General features: G+C 49.4%; 1 long non-coding RNA gene across 1 annotated transcript in view; it reads right to left on the bottom strand.

Moving 5' to 3' along the window:
* Positions 1–10,051, bottom strand: part of LOC116655170 — a 45,653-nt gene extending 35,602 nt beyond the window's left edge. Inside the window, exons 1-5 of the long non-coding RNA XR_004310322.2 lie at positions 9,873–10,051; positions 9,566–9,679; positions 9,285–9,440; positions 9,028–9,157; positions 8,655–8,824 (exon numbers count right to left, since the gene is read on the bottom strand). This is a non-coding gene — a long non-coding RNA (uncharacterized LOC116655170). The remainder of the gene's footprint in view (positions 1–8,654; positions 8,825–9,027; positions 9,158–9,284; positions 9,441–9,565; positions 9,680–9,872) is intronic.
* Positions 10,052–19,985: the final 9,934 nt, after the last annotated feature.

Here is a 19,985-nt window from a genome sequence, read left to right as displayed (position 1 = left end):
CGGATTGCTTTTTCCCCGCCGCGTGTCCTGGCGGCTGCAGTTGTATAATTTCGGGCAGGCTGCATCTGTCGGAAGTTGTCACTGGGCCTGCCCTGGCTGCCTGAGGGCTTCTTGGGGTAGTGTATCGACTAGCAGAGCACCCTCTGGGCAATGGACAAACTGCCCTTCTACTCGGGAAGGAGGCTGCAAGTCCCACACTGACCAGAGACAAGTGGCATATTCCCTGCTGGATAGTGTGTAGTTCTGGACGACAGGACACCTCCATGGTCTGGCATACCCTGCACCTGCTCGCCCCTCGCCCCCCGCCCCAGGCGCTCGAGTGGCGGAGGGAGGCAACTTGCCACACGTTGCACGTTTGGTGGCGGCCGCAGATAAACGCATAAATGACGAGCTGAAATCTTCTTTATGTTGTGTGTGGCGGCGCTGCTCCTTTTTTGTTGGCCACCAAAGGCATTTCTTTAACCCGCCGGGTCGCCCCCCACCCCTCCTTCCCTCCCCTCGAGAAATGTTAAAAAGCATTTTTTGCTAAGCCTTTCCCCGAATAAACCGAGTTACTTTGTGTGTGCTGAAAAAAAACACGGCGGGGTGCAGTAGAAATTATAAGAATTCTCACTCAAGTCCCTGCTAAACCTCCACCTCCAGCTCCAGCTCCTAGTTGCGGGCCGGATTTTTTCCACATTCGCCGCGAGGTCCTCCTCCTGGTGCTCCTTTTTACTTTCGTTACTTTGCATATCCTTTTTTGTGCGGGCTTTGTGCCGCGTATTTATTTCGCTAAGAATGTGTAAATTTCTACTTTATGCAGGAGGCTGTGGCCGCGACTTCTTGGCATTTTTCTGCGAGTCCCGAAAAGAAACCGTTCGCTGCAAAAATGCCTTTGAAGCGCCAGCCGTTAAAGCCAGCCGGCCTGCCCGCCAGCCTGTCAGTTGGCGGCAGTGACAGATTTTATTGCGGCCAGTCTTCCCTCCTACATGTGGAGGGAAATCCCCGTGCCTGAGCCATTAATCGCATTGGTGTTTATTTAGCTTGTAATTACATTCATTTATTTACTTATTGGACTCCCCAAATAACTAACAATATTCAAGGGTATCCCTCCTGCCTCCGGCCTGCTCCCCCGCCCCCGACCTTCGGTTAGCCACAAGGATACTGGCGAGCCACCCCCATTAAAAGCCAATATCTTTGAGCCCTGGCCCGGAGCCCCGGCCCGGCCAAATAAGAAAAAATGTCTTTGAATGACTGACAATCAATTTCGCCTGGCTTTCCCCGAAACCAAGGAGAGGGGGAGAGGCTGGTGGCCGGGGGGGAGGCGACAGGACTCGTGTCGCCTTAACGAACGTTGAAAATTACTTTGACATAAGTTAATTAATCTTTGGCGCGCAGAGTTCGTGTTTGAAATATTGCACAGTGGCTGCAGAGCTGCCGGAACAAAGACTGGCCCGAAAAGGATGATAATCAGAGCCAAAGGACATCGCCGCCCCAGAGGAGAGTTTTGAAAGTGCACTCTGAGAAATGCTTCCCACTCGGCCCTCCCAAAAGTGTCTACAGGATACCCCCATCCACCCACCAACTGTGATTCTAAGGACGAGCTCTTGAGCTCCCCAACCTAGCGATAATCTGGTCGGAATTTCTCCCGGTGTAGTCCTCGGCCTGTCTGTTTGTGAATGAAATATTTGTCAATGAGTATTGCTAATTTACAAGTTTGATTTCTTCGGCGTGCACGACTGAAGCCGCCTCCCGCCGCGCGCCGCCCGCCGCCCGCCTCAGACCCGACCACTTCCTCTTCCGCAGGACCGCCGCCGACTCTTCCTTGGGCTTTGAGAAATGGCCGGAGCATTCTTTTGGCCAGCCGAACATAAATAAGAGTGCCCTGCCCCCGGCAAGGGGCCAAGGTGTCCGGAGAGCGGCTCAGAGCCAGTTGGCGGCCGAATAAGGAAATTCCGAATGGATTCCGCCAGTGATTGAGTGATTTAGTGGCTCAGTGGCTCAGTAGCTGGGCCGAGGAGTCGATCCTGAGGACCAGATGCCAGCACATCGGGATCGAGATGGAATAGTTTCTTTGTCAAATAATAAATTGTCACAACAAGCCAGATGACCAGGGGTAAGGTGTGGGCACATACGGATGTGGAGTGTCCTTCGCCCTCCCCGCCCCATCACCTGGGCCGGGACTCCAGCCAGCTTCCCTTTTTGCCAATCCCATTTGTGCCAGCCGAGAGTCCTTGGCAGTCATTTCTCATACAATTGCCACTGTCATTTCGCAGCAACTTGTAATGGACTTTAATCAATTAATTTGAAAACGCTTTTCATTTGGCAATCGGGCGGGCAGGACACGGGCAGGATGGGAAAACACGGAGACAATGGCAGAGCAAAGTGTCTGCCTGGTGGCTGGCCACTTCTTCTCGGGAAAGGACACAAAGGACGGAAGGACATGGCAAGCCGATGCCAAAAATGTGGATGGGCAAGAAAAAGAATAAATAAACAACCGAACGAACCAGCTAACTGGGGACGGGGCGGATGGCGGAGGACGAAGGACTCGGCAGGACAACAAACGCACTTAAAACACAATGATGCTCATTGTGTCTGACAGGCAGACGACCAGACCCATCCTGTGGCCCGGGATGCAGATGCTGATCCACCTCAGAAGACGACTACGACGATGTGGCGTCGTCTGGTTCGTCCCTTCGGCCTCTCGTCCTGCCCCTGGTCCTGCAGTCGAAGAAAAACTAGACTCCTCCACCGACGCAGTCAGGAGTTAATGGCCAGCATAGGGTCTGTGTGGGCGAGGAACGGACTTCCTCTCAGTGCCACTCCGGTGGAAGAACGAAACTAGATAGATCCTGGCGCTTCCATGTCCTGGAAGGAAAAACGGCCCATCAATAATTTCGAGTGTAATATTGGCGCGTTTTCGGGGCTCGGGGTGGAGGCTGCTCCCGGTCCTTGTCCCGGCCCTCGTCCTGGCCATTCGACCACTTTGATTACGCATCGGCTTTGTCCCGGCTCAGACTTTCCCGGAGACAGTGTCCTTTCCTTTGCCTACCCATCCTGTCTCCCGTCCTGTCACTCCACTCCGTTTGCCGTTTGCCGCTTGGCACTTCAACCGACTCCGGTGAGCTGCCGCCTTCCTTTGAGCTTCTGGAGACCGGATTTGGTTTGCCTTTTCGTGTCCTGCTCTGGTCACGCGCTCCCGCCCCTCCTGCCCGTTCTGCGGGGCGTCCCGAGGAAAGCCGCCCACTTGAGCGGCTCACTTGGCACTTTATTGAGGACAAATTAGTGTCGATGAAGTGGAAGACGGTTCAAGGGTTAGATCTGGACCGTGGGCCGCTAAAGGGGGCTATGGAAGGGAAGGGTTTCTGGAAGACAAGGACACCGCGCAGGACTCGCCTGCCCGGGCAGCTTCCGCGCGACATCCGATTTGCAGTCGGAATGTCACTGGAAGTGCGACATCGGCGCTGGACGCTGCAAGTGGCAAGAAATCAACGTCAGAGTGGGTGGCCGGGCGGGGGAGGTGCCCCACCAAGGGGGGCGGGGGGTGGTGGCAGGCAGAAGCCAAACGAAAGGCAGCTAAAAAAGAATTAAATCAAGAACTCATTAAGGCGCCGGATGCAATCACACTTTGCGCCATTCAGCGCGCCACTCTATCTCTACTATCCCGCCGACCCACCCTCCGGGAGATTACCCCTCTCCTTCTACGGCAGTGCCCGTAGCAGTACTCCTTCCCCTCTGTCACTGTCGCTGTCTCTGTCTCTGTCTCTCAGACGCACACACACACGCGAGCTGCAGAGTTGTCGCCGTTTGCCGCAAAAGTGCGCACAATTATTCATTAACTTTGCACCGGAAAAGCAGAGAAATTAAAAACTGCCAACGCCAGGATAAATAGGGACAAAGTGCAGAAATTAAAAATATGAGAAATACTGGAGCGGGAGCAGGAGCAGGAGCAGGAGCGAGAGAGATGGCCAGCTGGGGCAGGGACGCAGAGGTGCAGGGGCTTCTGATGGGCCAGAGGACTCACACACTGGCTCTGGGCCCAACAAAAAATGAGTTGGTTAAGTAAGAAGCCCCGCGAGGAGGAGGAGGGTGGGGGCCGGCGCCTCGTTAGGCGACATTGTTGGGGCAGTGGGTGGGCCTGGTCCTGAACCGAGGGTTGGGGGTCGGGGGCGCGGGCCAGCAGGTCACAACTAATAAAACAAAAGTCAAAAGTCCTTAAGCGCAATGAAGAAGCTAAAAATGCAACGCGGCAGCGGCAGCGGCAGCTTAAGCTACAACAAAAAACTATGAGGGATAAGTCAAAGGACGAGGAGGGGGTGAGGGGCGGAGGGTGGGAGTTCTGGGCGGAAAAGGGAGGGGGCTGATGAGTCTGACTGGCTCTGCCCACCTCCACTTGGGGAAAAGCAATGTACTTGTCCTCTATAAAGTAGCTCCATAGGTCCATAGTGAAAGATATCACAGATCTTGAGAGTCCTTGGGGACAAATTAGTGGGACCAGCTGAAAAATAGTTCACAAGCCAGGACACTTCGACTTCTAGAGTAAGACACAGACCTTTTCTCCCAGTGCACCCACATTTCTTCAGTGGCAGCGGCAGCAGCAGCCAGTAATGAGGCGGCCAACGCTGCGGGCAACCATAAAAATCTCAGGACCCGAAACCGCCCCTGCCCCCTGCCCCTGCCCTGCCAGAATCCTGAATCCTGAATCCGTTTTGGTGGCCATTTGCCTGCCGAGGAGCATTTGGCGCAGTGGCCCCTGAAAGCATGCAGCACTTATTGTTTTATTCGCCGAGGCAAAGTGGCAGGGGCTGGGCGGGGGCGGGGGCGGAGCCTGAGTGGAGACTGCTGGCCCAGCATATCCGCTCCACGTCACTTGTGATAATTGCGTGCAACCGGTCGCGCCTTGTGATTGTGACATCGCCGCGCGGTGGCAGCCCCACCAGCCCCCCATTTCTAAGAAAAACATGGAAAATCTGGCAACCCTACACAACAATAACTCGAAGCCCCCACTCGACACCCACACATCTGAGTCCTTTGTGAATATCAGGCAACCGGATCAGGCAGTGGAAAAGTCAGCGCCGCCACATGGAGGACGAAAATGTATAAGAGCCAGTGAAAAGGAGAAAAGGAAAACAACGAAATAGGAGAGATGAAAAAAGGACCAAGAGGACGGAGGAGGGAGGAGCAGGGCAGCAGCGAAATAAAAATTCATAATTACGTTTACGCCGGTAATTAAAAATTATTGTAATACACACGCAATGCCCAGCAGTTTGTGGACACTCCGCTCCGGCCACGCCCCCAGCCACGCCCCCCACCCGCCGCGGCCTGTCATGGCGGCTGAACAAATCAGGGCCCACTCGGACTAGGACTAGGCCGGAGCCCCGGTACCCTTCCTCGATAGGACATTAGCGGAAGATGTCCTGGCTCGTTTTTGGGCCATAGGCTGGGTCTGGGCAGGACCTACTTGGAAGAGGGCCGGAAAGCCTGGCATAGCTGGAATACCCTGGAAGGGTATAGATGGAGAACCCAAAAAGGACATAACAGGATGCGTCTGCTGGACGACGATGGCGGTAATTACAAGATAAAAACTATTTAAGTGGACGGAGGACGAGATCAGGGGTAGGAGAAGGTCGGAGATGGTCCCACATCCAACAGTATTTTATTCTCCGAAAAATATCCGCATGACACTTTCCGAGAGGAACGGGGCATCTGCCTCGTGGAGATTTCTGCGGAAGGCGGCAGTCCCCCTTTCCAGCCCTGCGTCCTTGCAATTAAAACGCTTTAATCAAATTAATTTAATCGTATTTCCGATTGATGCCACAAACGATTGCACAGCAAGTCGAATGCGAGAAGTCGAATGTGGAAACGCCGACTGCGATTGTCGACTGCCGCCTATGTGAGCAGCTTCAAAGGAAGCCTCGAAGGGAGCGGGAGCGGGAGCCGCCGCCCGCGCCCCCTGATTTTTGATTTCTCGCTGGAGCCCTCCTCCCCCTGCAGCCACCCCGCGGCAGGACGCAGCCAGCCTGCAGCGGCACTTAAATTACGCACACATCGTTAGGCGCGCGTTTGAAAATTGAACAATATTTGAAAAATTACGCGAAAAAATTGGCGCGGCGGTGAGGAGGGCGGGTTGCGGAGTGCGGAGTGCGAAGCCAAGAGCAGCGCTTTTTTGGCCCGCTTCCTTTTATTTTTATTAATGTTGCGGCAGCCGCCGATGGCGATGGCGATGGCGGCGGCGGTGGTGGCGGTGGCGGAAGAGCCCCAACAGCTCGTTAGCAACTTAAGTCGCGCAGTTGACGACGCGCCGGGATCTGCATCTTGATCCGAGGACGAAGCCGAGACCGCATCGGAATCAGAGCCAGCGCCAGAGCCAGAGCCAAAGCCAGAGCCCGGAACTGAAGCCGAAGCCCTCGACGGGGCAACAAAAGGCAAACGTCAATGCGCCGCAGAATTGGCAACATATTTGCGAACAGCCCGCGGCATATGCGAAAAAAACAGCGGAGGCGACAGGGAGTCGACTCCAGAGATACCCTGTAGGACAGTCGTTCGACATGTCGCTACGTACTCCTTAAGGATTGCGGAAGGAGGGTGTTATTGGGAAGGATTATCCCTTATCCCGCCACACCCACTGCTTAAAGTGTCCTTTCAGGTGGCATCCCTACTCCTTTCTCGCCCAGAAGGACACTCTCCACTCTAAGGAGTAGTTCTCCGTCGAAACAGGAGGCCCGAGCGAAGCATCCACGTTAACGACGGCACGCCAAAGCCAAGGCTACAGCCAGTCAAGGCTGGGGATGAGGATGAGGCTTACCCCCGCCCTGTCGGCCCAGCCACCCCCTTTCGGCCAGCGGGCGGACCGCGTGTTTGATTACCACGCGCGGTAACACGCAAAACAACGCAACTTTCGGCATGCAGGGCCCGAAGCCCAGCACCCCCACCCCCACCTCATCCAGGCCACCCCCAGCGGGTGGGGGAGGCCCTGTTCGATACGGGGGTCGCGCTCGCTTACAAGAAAAATCGCACAAAATCCCACTTGACAGGCGTAGTTAGCGGCATCATGCAAATATCAGTCATGTTGCCAGCGCTGCCGAGGGTGGCTATGAGAGTTGCGAGTGCGGCGTGGAGCTGGGTATGGGATTTGCAATTATTTTTGAGATTTTAAGGGGAAGTGGGGAAGTATCTAACTATTACTACTATTATATTGTCTATCATACTAAAATGAAAATAGCTAAGTAAATAGCTTGGAGAACTTTAGCGACCACCCCAGCGAGAGTCGTGGCTCTTTTTAAAATTCTTGTGATATATTGAACATTGGCGACCCCGCCACAAGGACTACAAGGACCCAGGAACGGGACTGGAGACAGGAGGCAGGGGCGGACTGGCGCCCCTCGGCCTGACTGCGGTTAATGGCTTATTTAAAATTGCACAACTCGGCGCAGTTTCTGAAAAATTGGCAAACCGCTGGCGAAATTGATACACAGCCTTCAGCGGGCTGGGGAGGGGGCGGTGTGGCTCCGCGGCCTTAAATCATAATCAGTAAAATGGAAAAAATATAAATAATGAAAATTACGCCAGAGTGAAATTGAAAGTAGAGCTCTGAGGGTTGTCAAAAAAAAAAACCAAAATCGAAAATCTGTCGGGAGGGGGAGGCGAAATTTGCATAACCCAAAAAAGCGAGAGGGGAGGAGGCAGGCAGAGGGTAGCAGACAACAGTGCCACGGTGCAGGGGACAGGGGACAGGGGTGTTGTTTTCCGCGGAACAGAATCAACAGGACGATTACGCCGAGCGAGTCGAAGTTGAAGTCGAAGCGAGCGAACTCTCGGCCAAACAAAAACTCGAATTAAATTAATCTAATAAGGCCGACGGGGTGAGGGGGAGGGAGTAGAGCCTGCTTGTTGTTGCTGTTTTTTTTGGCCGGGTGGGCCAAGTCAATTTTACAAACCATTGATGCAGAAGATCAAACTTCCGCCAAATGTTGTTAATGAAATATTAATGCGAAAAGGATATGCAATTGACAATTGTCTGCCTCTTTGTCTTCCCCGGAGTCCTCCCCCAGGACCTCGCCACTTAGTCCGGGCTTAAGCCCAAGCCCAAAGCCACTCAATTTGCATAGAGCCCTCGGCGCAGAAGTATTCTGAGTTCCGAGCAAGTTCCGAGTAGATGCCGCCGAGGGCAGCCCCTAAATTAAATTGCGATTCCAGCTCCCGCAGATAATGCGAAAAAATAGCTACCATTAATCACGACCAGCGACTGCCTCGCCTAATAGACCCGCTCCTCAATTGACATTTCCATTTGCCGTAAGTGCCGAGGAGGCCTCGTATGCAAATGGGAGGCTGCACTTAAGGGCATTGATAAATCATAACTCACGGATCTGCCTCCCACATGGCCAGAAAGTGTTCGCGCTTAGAGCTACTAATGGAGGGATTACTGTACGCCCGAAGGGCAGGTGCCTGACGTCATCGGAACACAATTATTATTCAGAGATAACAGAGTGCTATAGTGGGCCTTGATTGTTCTTTAGTTGGTTGCTGATTTGGGGACTCAAAAAGGGATATTTTATGGCAAATAAGGAGAATTAAATGGGGATTAGGTTCGATGACGTCAAGGCACTGTTGCAGTTTTAGGAAAAAGAAGGAATGTGCATGCCAAAATGGAAAGTAAAATAACGAATCAGACTCACCCCAACTGGAACTCATACGCAGTTAAATCTTTCCATTCGTGCTTTCCATTCCTGCATTCCATTCATGTGTGCGCTTCCTTTGCAGCTTCTCTTTCCTTTCTTTAAGGTGAACCTTGTCCGCCCACCCTCTCAACATTAACTGTTCCATGCACTGGTGGAGTGGGTGGGCCCTAAAATAATTGGAAGATAAATCAGCAATAAGTAATTAAAGTTCCTTAAAAATATATAATTATTTAACATTAACTATTAAATATTATTAAAACTACTACGAATTATTAATTGTTAAAGTTTGAAGAAAATATTTAAGTTTTTGGCGAAAGAATAGAGTGCAAACCTTAAACTTCAAATAAATTAATAACGAGTGGGGACTTACCGTTATTATATGCTTTTTATCAGTCTCTATCCATTCTCCATTCAGTCTCCTTCCATGCTTTCTCTTTCACTGTCCTTCCGCCCCCCGCTCATCACAAGCAGCCATCACACAAATCCGCAGAGCGGGGGCCCTGAAATGATTTTCAAATCAATTGAATTAAATCAACAAATTATTACATTTTGTAGAAAATATTTAAGTTTTTGGCAAAAGAATAGAGCGCATTACTTAAATTGCAAATAAAACGAGTGAGGACTTACCGTTATTAGATGCTTATCATTAGTCTCCCTTCCTCCTTTGTGCAGTCTCCCTCCATGCTTTCAACTCATGTGTGCAGCTTTCTCTTTCATTGGCCATTTCCGACCGCCACCCGCTCTTCCCGAGCAGCCATTACACAACTCCGCAGAGCGGGGGCCCTGAAATGATTTTCAAATCAATAGGAAGTCAATAATAATAATAATAATTGTAATAAAATATGGTGGTTTTAAGCGAAGGAATAAATTAAAATAAAATAAATTTTAAAACGAATAAGGCGACTCACCGTTACTCAAGACTCCTGCACGAATGTTCTTGAAACTTTCGCTCTCGCTAGTGCGCTGCGGCCCTCGCCCCCCGCATCTTCGCAGTATGTCACACACACACATGGAGTGGAGCCCTGAAATGATTTTTAAATCGATCGAAAATTTAGTTATATTTTTTAACTTTAAACACTAGAATAGATCCACTACAAAGTCAATTTATTGGTTTTTCATGGTTTTCGCCATTTTCTGGCCGCAAAAGAGAGTTTGCAAACTATTTTTCGCACTCACACACACATAGAAACTGCGACGCCATTACGCAACACCTACCAAATGCCTGAATTACATTCCGATTGATTTTCGGCCGGAAATCGGCCCAATTCAGCTTAAAAACAGAATTCAACTTTCACAACTGGCTTTTAACTGAATATTCCGTATTAAATAACTTTTATAATTGCAATTATTCGGACGACTTAAAATTTTTCGTCCGCTCGGAGCGGCGGCTGCACAAGAAGGAAGAATGGGAGAGAGAGAACAAGATCAATGGCTCTCGGCAGCGCTGCTTCCAGTGAAGCTCCATGGAAGGGCCCAATGGCAGGCGACTAAAATGGCGGAATCCCTTTCTCAATACAAAATGTCTACTTCCAAACTTTTTCTGCTTCCAGAACCTAATTCATATTGAAGATGTGGGGCAGGCGACAAAAATTTCAAACAAAAGTTCTAATTGAAAGAAACACCGAATTTTGTAAACAAACTCTGCCGCTTAAGGTCTAATTTGATAATCCGCACAGGTTTTTGAAGAGGCATGCTCCATTGTACCTAATATCAGTCTGTTGGCAGATTAATTCACGGCTTAAAAGACACATTTTCCGGGGGAGTGGGCTTTAATAGCGCCCTGCCACACTCGCCCGGGCCCTCCCTGTTCAACGCCGATCGGATGCAACAGTTCTCGGCTATTTGGAGCCGCCCAACTGCCAGCGGGCGACCACACAATCCTGTGGCGCAGAGCTGGGAAGTGGCAAGTGGCGCACGGGGGGCGAGGGCCGGGGGCCGGGCGGAAGAGAAGTGGCTTCGATTGCCGGAGTGAACTAAGCAAACTGTCAATATTTGATGTATGTTAACACCCAGGAACAGAAACAGCAGCGCAAGGACGAACAGGAGAGGCCATGTGTCAACAGAGCCTGGATGGTTGGATGGCTGGATGGATGGATGGATGGATGGATGAATTTTGGCATATTTTTGCATGTGCACCATTTGGCAGCTGAATGCCAAAATGCCAGCCACAAACATGTGCGCTGGTGGCGCCACAAAGCGGGTTAGGGGGAGAGGTGGGCCCTGGATTCCTGGATCCTGCTGCCTGCTGCCTGCGCCTGAGTCCTGCGTCCTGAGGCCTGGCCCCTGATTTCTGCCAGACGTCTGTCATGTCGTCTGGCCTGCCACATTTCACTGCTATTCAATATGTCAAAATCGTGTCGATAACGTTCAAACAAGCCAAACTTCGAGCCAAAGTTCAAGGATAGGGTTGACAGGATTGGGGCTGGAACGGGCCGAGGGGACCGCACGGGCGGCGAGGGGCGCCGGAATGTGGCAGGCTGGCGAGGCCGCCATTTGTGGCTGCAAAATGCGGTTGACGCCTGCCAAAAAGGAAGCCAGGATGTTCGCCAACACACGCACACACAGCACTCCGGTTGTGAGCAAACTTCCAGAGAAATTTAAATATTATTAGCTTAAATATTTGGCCGTTGCTCGTTCGGAATTAAAGCCGGCGGGAAGGAGTCCTGTTCGCAAACTGGACCTAAAATCCAAATTAAAGGGTAGACGAAGCACTACCTTTTCAAAAGTATTCCAGGACACTTTTGTATTCAACCAAAAGTTCAAAGGCCAACGACAGCATGCGAATTGCGAGAGTGGGGGACTTAATTAATCAATTTCAAATCAATTACCACAAATTTGTTACCAATATGCAAGGACATGAATCACCTAGCCCGTCGGAGGGGAAGCTGCACGATAAGGATATCTGCCAGACGGAGGACTGCGCCGGCGGTGGGGAGAGGGCGGGCTGGACATCCTGCTGGGGCATAAACAAATCTTAGCTGTCAAAAGTGCTCAAAGCCATTGTGCTAATCTCAGAGACAGAGGATATGACCAAAGGCAACTGCAACAATGCAATTGCAATTGCAACAGCAACAGAAACGGCAATAGCAACGGCAACAGCAACAGCAACAACAACAATAACAATAGCAGGAGAAACGACAACTCTAACGGCATTCAATAAATCACTAAACACTTGAATGACGCTGCCAATGCTACTTGCAACACATTGCACAGAGCCGGCAGAAGCTGCAGCAACACACACCACATCGGCCGGGGGAAAGGCCTAACAGAAACAGAAACAGAATCAGAAAGAGAAGGAGGAGGAGGAGGGAGTAAGGGAGAAGGGAGAAGGAGCATGGCAGCTACGGAAACGGATGCCAGGATGCAAAAGGCAAGGCAGCCTCATAATTCAAAATTGAAATTGCAACAATCAATTGCAACAACACACAACAAATCGCTTGTAGCCTGGCGTCCTAATCACTGCACGAACAGGGGCGTAAGTCCCAGGCAAGAAGGAGGCTTTTGGGGGCAAGGCGCCCCACCCACAGGCCCATCCTCACGGTACGAGTTAGAGCTGGCGGCAAAGACGATGTCTGGAAATCGCAGCGACCGTGTGAGGCAGTTGTGGGGAGATGGGTTTTGAGGCAATCGAGGGACTAAAGCGGCTGCTGGTCACAGTTCAATTAGGTCAGATAAGCACGTCAAACACCCTACACTCAGCTAGCGTCAGTTGTACTGTATGAACACATGAGTCACCATGAAAATTATAAAAAAAATGGGATCAAAAATTTGATTTCCAGATTTTGATGCAGTTTCATGGAGAATCCATCGAGGAATCGTTAAAGGTACTTCGCTTGGGAATCGGATCAGTTTTGGCCAAGATACAGCTTCCGAAGTGGGCCCTACTCCCACTTTCAGTAGACCCCCGATCTTCGAAGGGGATCACCCAGAAAATTTTGAAAAAATGGGATAAAAAATTGGGTTTCCAGGGTTTGATGCAGTTTCATGGAGAATCCTTCAAGGAATCGTTTAAGGTACTTCGCTTGGGAATCGGATCAGTTTTGGCCAAGATAGAGCTTCCGGAGTGGGCCCTACTCCCACTTTCAGTGGACCCCCGATCTCAGAAGGGGATATCCCAGAAAAATTTGAAAAATATGGGATCCAAAATTTGGTTTCCAGGTTTTGATGCAGTTTCATGGAGAATCCTTCTAGGAATCGTTTAAGGTACTTCGCTTGGGAATCGGATCAGTTTTGGCCAAGATAGAGCTTCCGGAGTGGGCCCTACTCCCACTTTCAGTGGACCCCCGATCTCAAAAGGGGATATCCCAGAAAATTTGAAAAAAATGGGATCCAAAATTTGGTTTCCAGGTTTTGATGCAGTTTCATGAAGAATCCTTCAAGGAATCGTTTAAGGTACTTCGCTTGGGAATCGGATCAGTTTTGGCCAAGATAGAGCTTCCGGAGTGGACCCTACTCCCACTTTAAGTGGACCCCCGATCTCAGAAGGGGATCACCCAGAAAAATTTGAAAAAAATGGGATCCAAAATTTGGTTTCCAGGTTTTGATGCAGTTTCATGGAGAATCCTTCAAGGAATCGTTTAAGGTACTTCGCTTGGGAATCGGATCAGTTTTGGCCAAGATAGAGCTTCCGGAGTGGGCCCTACTCCCACTTTCAGTGGACCCCCGATCTCAGAAGGGGATATCCCAGAAAAATTTGAAAAATATGGGATCCAAAATTTGGTTTCCAGGTTTTGATGCAGTTTCATGGAGAATCCTTCTAGGAATCGTTTAAGGTACTTCGCTTGGGAATCGGATCAGTTTTGGCCAAGATAGAGCTTCCGGAGTGGGCCCTACTCCCACTTTCAGTGGACCCCCGATCTCAAAAGGGGATATCCCAGAAAATTTGAAAAAAATGGGATCCAAAATTTGGTTTCCAGGTTTTGATGCAGTTTCATGAAGAATCCTTCAAGGAATCGTTTAAGGTACTTCGCTTGGGAATCGGATCAGTTTTGGCCAAGATAGAGCTTCCGGAGTGGGCCCTATTCCCTCTTTCAGTGGACCCCCGATCTCAGAAGGGGATCACCCAGAAAAATTTGAAAAAATGGGATCCAAAATTTGGTTTCCAGGTTTTGATGCAGTTTCATGGAGAATCCTTCTAGGAATCGTTTAAGGTACTTCGCTTGGGAATCGGATCAGTTTTGGCCAAGATAGAGCTTCCGGAGTGGACCCTAATCCCACTTTAAGTGGACCCCCGATCTCAGAAGGGGATCACCCAGAAAAATTTGAAAAAATGGGATCCAAAATTTGGTTTCCAGGTTTTGATGCAGTTTCATGGAGAATCCTTCTAGGAATCGTTTAAGGTACTTCGCTTGGGAATCGGATCAGTTTTGGCCAAGATAGAGCTTCCGGAGTGGGCCCTACTCCCACTTTCAGTGGACCCCCGATCTCAGAAGGGGATATCCCAGAAAAATTTGAAAAATATGGGATCCAAAATTTGGTTTCCAGGTTTTGATGCAGTTTCATGGAGAATCCTTCTAGGAATCGTTTAAGGTACTTCGCTTGGGAATCGGATCAGTTTTGGCCAAGATAGAGCTTCCGGAGTGGGCCCTACTCCCACTTTCAGTGGACCCCCGATCTCAAAAGGGGATATCCCAGAAAATTTGAAAAAAATGGGATCCAAAATTTGGTTTCCAGGTTTTGATGCAGTTTCATGAAGAATCCTTCAAGGAATCGTTTAAGGTACTTCGCTTGGGAATCGGATCAGTTTTGGCCAAGATAGAGCTTCCGGAGTGGGCCCTATTCCCTCTTTCAGTGGACCCCCGATCTCAGAAGGGGATCACCCAGAAAAATTTGAAAAAATGGGATCCAAAATTTGGTTTCCAGGTTTTGATGCAGTTTCATGGAGAATCCTTCTAGGAATCGTTTAAGGTACTTCGCTTGGGAATCGGATCAGTTTTGGCCAAGATAGAGCTTCCGGAGTGGACCCTAATCCCACTTTAAGTGGACCCCCGATCTCAGAAGGGGATCACCCAGAAAAATTTGAAAAAATGGGATCCAAAATTTGGTTTCCAGGTTATGATGCAGTTTCATGGAGAATCCTTCTAGGAATGGTTTAAGGTACTTCGCTTGGGAATCGGATCAGTTTTGGCCAAGATAGAGCTTCCGGAGTGGGCCCTATTCCCTCTTTCAGTGGACCCCCGATCTCAGAAGGGGATCACCCAGAAAAATTTGAAAAAATGGGATCCAAAATTTGGTTTCCAGGTTTTGATGCAGTTTCATGGAGAATCCTTCTAGGAATCGTTTAAGGTACTTCGCTTGGGAATCGGATCAGTTTTGGCCAAGATAGAGCTTCCGGAGTGGACCCTAATCCCACTTTAAGTGGACCCCCGATCTCAGAAGGGGATCACCCAGAAAAATTTGAAAAAATGGGATCCAAAATTTGGTTTCCAGGTTATGATGCAGTTTCATGGAGAATCCTTCTAGGAATCGTTTAAGGTACTTCGCTTGGGAATCGGATCAGTTTTGGCCAAGATAGAGCTTCCGGAGTGGACCCTAATCCCACTTTAAGTGGACCCCCGATCTCAGAAGGGGATCACCCAGAAAAATTTGAAAAAATGGGATCCAAAATTTGGTTTCCAGGTTATGATGCAGTTTCATGGAGAATCCTTCTAGGAATGGTTTAAGGTACTTCGCTTGGGAATCGGATCAGTTTTGGCCAAGATAGAGCTTTCGGAGTGGGCCCAACTCCCACTTTCAGTGGACCCCCGATCTCAGAAGGGGATCACCCAGAAAAATTTGAAAAAAATGGGATCCAAAATTTGGTTTCCAGGTTTTGATGCAGTTTCATGGAGAATCCTTCAAGGAATCGTTTAAGGTACTTCGCTTGGGAATCGGATCAGTTTTGGCTAAGATAGAGCTTCCGGAGTGGGCCCTACTCCCACTTTCAGTGGACCCCCGATCTCAGAAGGGGATCACCCAGAAAAATTTGAAAAAATGGGATCCAAAATTTGGTTTCCAGGTTTTGATGCAGTTTCATGGAGAATCCTTCTAGGAATCGTTTAAGGTACTTCGCTTGGGAATCGGATCAGTTTTGGCCAAGATAGAGCTTTCGGAGTGGGCCCTACTCCCACTTTCAGTGGACCCCCGATCTCAGAAGGGGATCACCCAGAAAAATTTGAAAAAATGGGATCCAAAATTTGGTTTCCAGGTTTTGATGCAGTTTCATGGAGAATCCTTCTAGGAATCGTTTAAGGTACTTCGCTTGGGAATCGGATCAGTTTTGGCCAAGATAGAGCTTCCGGAGTGGGCCCTACTCCCACTTTCAGTGGACCCCCGATCTCAGAAGGGGATCACCCAGAAAAATTTGAAAAAAATGGGATCCAAAATTTGGTTTCCAGGTTTTGATGCAGTTTCATGGAGAATCCTTCAAGGAATCGTTTAAGGTACTTCGCTTGGGAATCGGATCAGTTTTGGCCAAGATAGAGCTTCCGGAGTGGGCCCTACTCCCACTTTCAGTGGACCCCCGATCTCAGAAGGGGATCACCCAGAAAAATTTGAAAAAATGGGATCAAAAATTTGATTTCCAGATTTTGATGCAGTTTCATGGAGAATCCATCGAGGAATCGTTTAGGGTACTCCGCGTGGGAATCGGATCAGTTTTGGCCAAGATACAGCTTCCGGAGTGGGCCCTACTCCCACTTTCAGTGGACCCCCGATCTCAGAAGGGGATCACCCAGAAAAATTTGAAAAAATGGGATCCAAAATTTGGTTTCCAGGTTTTGCTGCAGTTTCATGGAGAATCCTTCTAGGAATCGTTTAAGGTACTTCGCTTGGGAATCGGATCAGTTTTGGCCAAGATAGCGCTTCCGGAATGGACCCTACTCCCTCTTTCAGTGGACCCCCGATCTCAGAAGGGGATATCCCAGAAAAATTTGAAAAATATGGGATCCAAACTTTGGTTTCCAGGTTTTGATGCAGTTTCATGGAGAATCCTTCAAGGAATCGTTTAAGGTTTTTCGCTTGGGAATCGGATCAGTTTTGGCCAAGATAGAGCTTCCGGAGTGGGCCCTACTCCCACTTTCAGTGGACTCCCGATCTCAGAAGGGGATCACCCAGAAAAATTTGAAAAAATGGGATCCAAAATTTGGTTTCCAGGTTTTGATGCAGTTTCATGGAGAATCCTTCTAGGAATCGTTTAAGGTACTTCGCTTGGGAATCGGATCAGTTTTGGCCAAGATAGAGCTTTCGGAGTGGGCCCTACTCCCACTTTCAGTGGACCCCCGATCTCAGAAGGGGATCACCCAGAAAAATTTGAAAAAATGGGATCCAAAATTTGGTTTCCAGGTTTTGATGCAGTTTCATGGAGGTACTTCGCCATTTTAAGGTACTTCGCTTGGGAATCGGATCAGTTTTGGCCAAGATAGAGCTTCCGGAATGGACCCTACTCCCTCTTTCAGTGGACCCCCGATCTCAGAAGGGGATATCCCAGAAAAATTTGAAAAATATGGGATCCAAACTTTGGTTTCCAGGTTTTGATGCAGTTTCATGGAGAATCCTTCAAGGAATCGTTTAAGGTACTTCGCTTGGGAATCGGATCAGTTTTGGCCAAGATAGAGCTTCCGGAGTGGGCCCTACTCCCACTTTCAGTGGACTCCCGATCTCAGAAGGGGATCACCCAGAAAAATTTGAAAAAATGGGATCCAAAATTTGGTTTCCAGGTTTTGATGCAGTTTCATGGAGAATCCTTCTAGGAATCGTTTAAGGTACTTCGCTTGGGAATCGGATCAGTTTTGGCCAAGATAGAGCTTCCGGAGTGGGCCCTACTCCCACTTTCAGTGGACCCCCGATCTCAGAAGGGGATCACCCAGAAAAATTTGAAAAAATGGGATCCAAAATTTGGTTTCCAGGTTTTGATGCAGTTTCATGGAGAATCCTTCTAGGAATCGTTTAAGGTACTTCGCTTGGGAATCGGATCAGTTTTGGCCAAGATACAGCTTCCGCAGTGGGCCAGTATGTTGCTGAAGAGCCTTGTAATTATTAGTTAAGTTAACGTTCGAGTATATCGGTAGAGTGAATAACTCGGCACAAAAATATGTGCAAAAAGCAAGTGCTGCAATCCAGCAAGGCTTTTATAAAATGTGGCACTAGCCCTTTACTTAGGAAAATGGAGCAATTAAGTCCGATTTCGTTTGAGGTTGCATTTGCATATTGTCCTGTCAAAGGGACAGGAGGTCCAGGAGTCCTGAGGGACTGGAGGAATCGAAGTGCCGGCCCGATGAGCCGTAGGGTGTAATTAAAGCTGCTCTTGGCTGCTAATCTATGATTTCCCAAATTGTTTCACAAGTGTCATAAATCAATGAAATACCAATAAGTCGTCGCCGTTGTCGTTGTCGTTGCCGTTGTCCTGCTGCTCTTCCTGCTGCTGCTTATCCTTCTGCTGCTGCTGCTGCTGCCGTTTGCAATTATTCGAAAATGCAAATTTCGCAGAAGGATATGCCCATGCATAAATGCAGCTCGCTGGAGGAGGAAGGCAGTCGAGCTGGGGCTCGGTGGGCGAAGGTGGCGGAGCCGGAAGGAAGGACGAAGGACTCCCAGCAGCGACAGGAGCCAGAAGCCAGACACGAAGCAAACATATTTCATGCAGTCTCAATTGGAATTCTAAATCAATCAGATTGAGACGACGACGCCGGCTCCTCCACTCGGCCAGCAGTTCTCGGCCAGGTCCTGAGTTTCCCTCCGCAGTGTCCTGCACTGGAAAAAGTTTCCACTCCCAACTGAACAGTCGCTCTAAAAAAACCAAACATAGACCTCTTTGCAGAGGACACAACGTGACAAGTCTTAGAAGAATTAGGAGTTCTGAGAGATTTCTATTTTCCGAAGATGCCTTATCAAGGACATCCCAATTCTCAGACTATTTGTAAATTGTCGGCGCAGTGCACCAAAGTTGTAGGCTGTGCATTAAGTAAGACACAAATCATAATCGTTGGGAGGAGGGGACTGGGGATGTCCCGGGTGCCAGCTGGACAAGGCTCGGTGGCTTTTCCTCGTCCTCGTCCTGTTAGGAAATGCAAAATTTCAAATATGAATTGAACTGATATATTAATGGCCACTTGAGTTGCACACTCGCCTCCTTGAAATTCTTCAGCATCCTGGCTGCCAGGACCTGGGGACGTTTGTCAGCAAAAGTAACTGCAACTTCCTGGAGGGGGAAGGGGAAGGGGCGGAGGAGGACCTGCTCGGTGTTGGCATTTATAAATCAAAATTTTGGGCCAACAACCTGCACGACACACCGAAGGACATCGCTCTGCTGGGCCGTGCTCTCTGTATCTCTGGTGCCGAATCTGTGGCTGTGCTGGGCTTGTGCTTGTGTAATTGCCAGGACCTCGGCTGCATCCTGTCGGGGAGGTGAGTGAGTTAAAAACGGGTGAGCCTCCACCACAACTGCAGCCACTTATCTTTCGCCTGCCCATATAAATAATGACAAGCACGACGACAAATAATAATGCACACCGACCCGAGCACACACGCACACTCATACACTCGCTCAGGACATGCCAGGACAATGAGCCTAGAGAAAAATGCGGGGAGTGGGAAATGGGGAGAGGGAGCCGGGGTAGGTGCGTATATGCGTGTGTGCATAATATGAAAATTTATGTGCGGAAAGGATTGAAAATAAATTTATGAATTATATTGGTTAGAAAATTGCATCTACTCAAGGATATCCTTAATGTCTGTAGGATGTGCAGGCGTTCAGCTTGCGTTGCCTTGTCCAGTTTCCATTGTCTTTCCGCCCCGCAGCGCCCCGCCCCAGCGCACTGCCACACCCGCTCTTCCGCCCCTTTTTGGGCTATCTGTTACATTCAACAATGTCCTGATTCAATTTATTGTTTGTTTGATTTGCATTGTGCTCGGAGACACTGCCCAGATTAATATGTATATGATACATACGCACACGCAGCCAAACACGAATGTGTCCTGGCCATTTGATCAGCGATAACAGCTGCAATTTGTGCCGAAAGTGCCTTTCAAATCATCGTCCTGCGGCAGAGGTCGGGGGGCGCCGAAAAGGAAGCACAGCTTATCGTAAAAAGCCAATAAAACTGGGCCACGTTGTGAGCTGTATTGGGGATTTTTACGATTTCGGCTAGTTTATGACTGCTTTTTGCTCGTCAGAGTTCAATGGGGGACTCATCTCGGCAATGGGGAAGTATTTGTGGCGGGGAGGGGGAACATAGCCTTGCAACGCATCCATTTTTCGCAGTGTGTATGTACTGACAGGTAATAGGAACAGGTCGTAAAAGCCGGGTCGACGCGTTTATGCCAATCTGGATCCGTAATCTCGAATCTCGC

Source organism: Drosophila ananassae, chromosome XL (genome assembly GCF_017639315.1).
Source record: "Drosophila ananassae strain 14024-0371.13 chromosome XL, ASM1763931v2, whole genome shotgun sequence".
Classification (NCBI taxonomy): Eukaryota; Metazoa; Arthropoda; class Insecta; order Diptera; family Drosophilidae; genus Drosophila; species Drosophila ananassae.
This window is presented reverse-complemented; position numbering and strand designations above follow the sequence as displayed.